We start from the raw sequence: 5,160 nt of genomic DNA, 5'->3' as shown, positions 1-5,160 counted from the left end.
TCTGCTCCCTTCCTGGCCCCCAGGCTGAGTCTCTAGGTGAAAACTGAAAGAAGGAAGAACAGTGAAAAGAGAAGGATGAAGCTGGTTGCAGAACTTCTTGTCCACTCGGAGGAAGTTACCGCGCAGAAAAAGACAGCCTCGGCCCTGGTTTGCATGATTAATTCGGATTCCGGTCGTCTGAAGTATATAGTGCAGTACAATTTAACCACCCCTTACCCCATTTGTCAGAAAGAAACTGAGGCCCATGGAGGGGGTGTGGAGGAAGAAATTTGAGGGTGGGGACACAGCGAGTTAGTGTCATGTGGGGTGCTAGGTCCCTAGGTTCCTGCTACACACCAAGACTTAATCCATCCCATGGATCCTGCAGGAAAGACTAAGTCAAGGGATTTCAAAGGACAGAAGAGGTGGGAAGGATGGAGGGGAGACAGGGAGGCCTCAGGAAGGATTTACAGCATGAACAAAAGCAGAGAGGTTGGAAAGAGTAAGACAAACTCTAGGAGCAAGAAATAGCTTAATGCGGCTGTGCTTGACGGAAAAAGTTGAAATTTGGATTGGTTCCCATCATGGAGGGTTAAGAGCACCAACAGAGCAGACTGGGCTATATCCATTGTGCAAGCAGGAGGATGTTTATTGATATTTCAGCAAAGGAGAGACCCCCCACACACACACACACACACATCATGATGATGTTATTGCCTCATATTTCTGCCTCACTTTCCAAGACCGGAAGCTCTTAGATTCTGTCTTATCTCAGCACCTGAAGACCTAGCACAATGTACAACACTAAGCAAGAATCAGTAAATGACTGTGGAGAATTCACCTAAATGCTCAAGAATTCAGTTGGAACCTTCTGAGAGTCTCTTATCTCAAACTACAGACTCTGCCTTATCTATCCAACCAAACCCATGCAACCAGATAGAACCGAGTCCTGATGTTTTCACCTATGATTCATAAGTTGAGAACTAGGTCTCTATATAGACACCACAGATATAATCCAGTCAAATAAGACATTAGTGCCACTAACCCCTAGAGCCCATCCTATAGAGAACATCTCATTCAAAGGACCAAAAAGTGCTTCCTTCACACTGGATTAGCACCACACAATGCCCAGATTTTTTGTTTTGTTTTGCTTTGTTTTTCAGCTTTAAAGAACTGAACTGTCAACAAGTAAATAATTTTTCCACAATAGGATCACATGGGAGATGGTTTTTATGATCATTGATTTAGGGCTCCGATCTGGAAATTCTTCCTTTCTTTCTTTTTTCTTCTAGTTAGCATTTTAGAAAACTCGTATCTGAATTTTTCTTCTTTTAGTCAAAACCTTTTATAGATGTATAGTTAAAACTGCTCTCCTTGGTCTTAATATAGCTTGGGAACCTTAGCTATGTTCTTAAGCTTCAAATACTTTTTAAAAATCAAACAAAAGTTTGTAGCTATATATATATATTTTTTTTTTAACTGAAATACAAAGAGTCAGGAAGAGGGATTTAATTCACTCGTTTCCTGATTCTCAGACGTATTATATCAGGTATTCCAAGCTTGATCTCAATATCGAAATAATTTCTAAAAATATTCAGTTGGTAAATATGCCAAAGCAAACAAATAGAAAATTTCATGTTCTGCAGCCACTTCTTTTCATGGTATTCATTGTTTTCTTTTTTTGTCCGGGATACTTTTGTCTAATCCAAGCTCTGTGGAGACTGGCGACTTCAAAGACTGCTGGACTCGCAGAATAAACTTTTCCAAAGTAGGTGATGTGCCAAACACTGTTCTCCCTGCCTCCACACCCCCTTCAAAGTACAATCCTACTGGAAGGCAAGGATCGCGTTGTCTCTGAGGACAAATCATTTTAATAATTAACTTTATCGACATATCAATTCATTGTATGACAGATACCCATACGACTGTGAGAGAGAAATTATCCTTCAGAAAAAAAAAAAGGAGGCTATTAATCCATCTCTAATCTTCAGCTTAATTTATTCGGTCTTTATTTTGTCCAGTGTTTCCTGCAGATCTGTAAATCACCCCCCAACTCCTCCCAGAGACCAGAGACTGGAATGTTCATTAGATTTTAGCACCACCTTGTGGCCATCCTTACAGGTTGGTTTGCTCGCTTTTTCCTAAAAGAAAAAAGAAAAAAGAAAAAAAAAGTACATATGTATGATTATAAAAAGCATGCATTTTATGACTTTTTATTTTGAGATCATTCATGGAATATAAAACCCTAAAGAATGTTTTACAAAATTCTTTAAAAATTCTTCCCATATATATTTATACACACATATAACTCTTTCCTATACACTTTTATAAAAAATAAATTCCTTTCTAGTTAAATAGTAGCTTAAAAATGAGTTTAGAAGAAAGAGATAAAAGCTATGGAATCTCTATAGTTTAGAAAACAATGGACTTCGTTTTTCTGTAATTACAATGCACAGAAATGTAAAACAACGTTAACCACAAAACCATCAGCTTATTTCCCACAGTTAAGAATCCCATTATCAAATAAATAAATAAATTTAAAATTTTTGTTAAAGAAAGCCATTATTGGATATTCTGATATAATTAGAAGTAATCATAATTCATTTGCTAATAAGCACTTACTGAGAGCCATTCCTGACAGTCATTTGATTTTTTTTCTAATTTAAGGAGTAGCTTAATGTCTCTAGGAAAATTGTCAACATTTCAACTCAATGAAATGAGTTTTAAAAAGGGACAGGCTCTTCTAGAACTAGCCATACTATTTCTCGTGGAAAAACTGTGGTGATCCCATCCGGTTGGTTTGGGACCCACTCTGCCACAAGTTACAAAATTGAGCAGTCAAAGTTGCTTTTCTGGATCTCCAGCTATGAGCAACAGCAGGTAAAACATCCTTCTCCTGCCCTGAGGTTGTGACCCAGTGTGACCCAGGCCTTAGACGGAGAAGGCTGGGCTCACAGGAAAACCACCACAGCTAGACCGTTAAACTTCAGAATGTGGGCATTGAACTCTGATCAGACCCCCTGTCTGTCCAGCCCGGGCCAGACCAAGGGGAGCAGACAGTAGGCAATTGGGGCAGCTCCTGCTGGCTCTGAAACTGCACTGTCTCATCCAGTAACCACTAGCCACATGTGGCTGTTGAGCACTTAAAACGCTGCTGGTGTCACTAAAGAACTAAGTTTTTAATGTTATCTAATTTTCGTTAAATTTAAACTTAAAATTGATATAGGGGGATGGAAAGATGTTAGTCAAAGAATATAAACTTTCAGTTATAAGATGAATAAGTTCTGAGGATCTAATATACAGTATGGTGACTGTAGTTAATAATATTGTATTGTATACTTGAAAGTTGCTAAGGAAGTAGATCTTAAATGTTCTCACCACAAAAAAAAAAATGGTAACTATGTGACATAATGGAAGTGTTTGTTAATGCTATGGTGGTAATCATTTTGTAATATGTAAGTGTATCAAATCAATACATTGTATACCTGAAACTTACACAGTGTCATATATCAAAGATATTTCAATAAAGCAAAAAATTAAATGAATACTGAAATGAACCACCAAAAAATAAATAAAAAATAAATACTGATATCGATTCAGTTATTGGGAAACTTTTATGTATGTTTAAAACAACTTGGGTATGTGAATCTCCTTTACCCTACTGAAAAGTTTGTGAAATCTAAATAGAGATTGAGTATTTTCAATGAAAATGTAATGTCCAAATTGAGATGAACTGTAACTATAAAATAAACACTTGAATCTGAAGACTTAGATGGAAAAACATGTGAAATAGTTCATTAATAATTTTTATATTAATTACATGTTGACCTTATAATATTTGGGATACAGTAGATATGTATTTAAATATATGAGATTTAATAAGTTGGATATATTTGGGTTAATTTTATATTGTTGTTTTTTAATGTGACAACTAGAACATTTTAAATTCCACATGCCATTCACATTATATTTCTATTGGACCACACTGCTCTAAAATGTACAAGTTCACGTGGCTCCCTGGCTACTCCTTCACTCACCATCCTCTCGGGAGTCAACTTTATATGAGCCCCCTCTGAACCCCTAATCTTCCTACAGGTATGATATCCTTTTATTTGTCCTAAACTTACTGCTGGGTTTCAGAGATGTTCAGACGCTCAGATGAACACTGTGGTTTGGGGCCCTCTGGAGCCTCCATGTCCCACTTTGGTCTGCTTTCCAGACCAGGTACCTCCGGTGTTTTTTGTGTATCCCCCACAAAGCAGCAGCCCCGTCTCTATCCTGTCCAGCTCTCATCCCAACACTAGGCGGTGCTTTCTTGACAAGTAGAGGCTCTTAGGGCTTTGTTGCATGGAGACTTATTTCCTCTCCAAAAAAGAGAATCAAAATCTAGTCCTTGTTCAATTTTGGTAGAAAAGCGGGGTTATAGATTGTTTTCTGGAACTCTCATATCGACCTCAATCTTCTCAATTCAATTCAGTAACCAAGGATTGACAGGAGGGAGTGGAGAAGGTTAGGTGAAAGCACAAAAGATAAGGCTTAGGACCAACATGTAAGGAGACACACACACGCCCCGCTGTGGGATGTGATATCACCAATGTGTAAATGATGGACAGTGCCAGCTTCACACAGGAGGTCACATCTGAGCAAGGCCTTAAATAACAAGATGGATTTTTCCAGGAGAAAAAGATGCCCATTTGCATTATCTGAAACATTTACTGCGTGGATTTTATGTAGAGAAAGGTTCCACCCCAAGCCATCTGATGAGGAAGGAGAAGTACCAGTAGGCCGAATTACAAAAATGTGCCTTCCCCCTTCCACCATGAGGTTTGGCTGATGACAGCATCTGGGTGAGGTTTATCTCCCGCCTGTGAATGGGAGACCAGAAAGGAAAGAGGAAGGTCACAAGAACTTGTCATTGCATAAGTGCTGTTATTACAAAATCCACCCCAGCAAATGCTTGCAGGTTCTGTGGTGAATGCTGAAATTGCACATGCGTTTGCTAATTTAGCAAAAGCTACATACATTTGTTAATTTAGCCAAAACTACCAGAACGTGGTGCACACACACACGCAGTAAGGAGAAGAGAGCGAGCCTCGTGCCAAGAGCCTGGAGACCTGCTTTTTAGGCCTTCCAATTCCTAGCTGAACAGCCTTAGTCAAATTATCCTTCCTAGGTCTCAGT

Source organism: Pteropus alecto, unplaced genomic scaffold (assembly GCF_000325575.1).
Source record: "Pteropus alecto unplaced genomic scaffold, ASM32557v1 scaffold61, whole genome shotgun sequence".
Taxonomy (NCBI): Eukaryota; Metazoa; Chordata; class Mammalia; order Chiroptera; family Pteropodidae; genus Pteropus; species Pteropus alecto.
Note: the sequence above shows the minus strand (reverse complement) of the source record.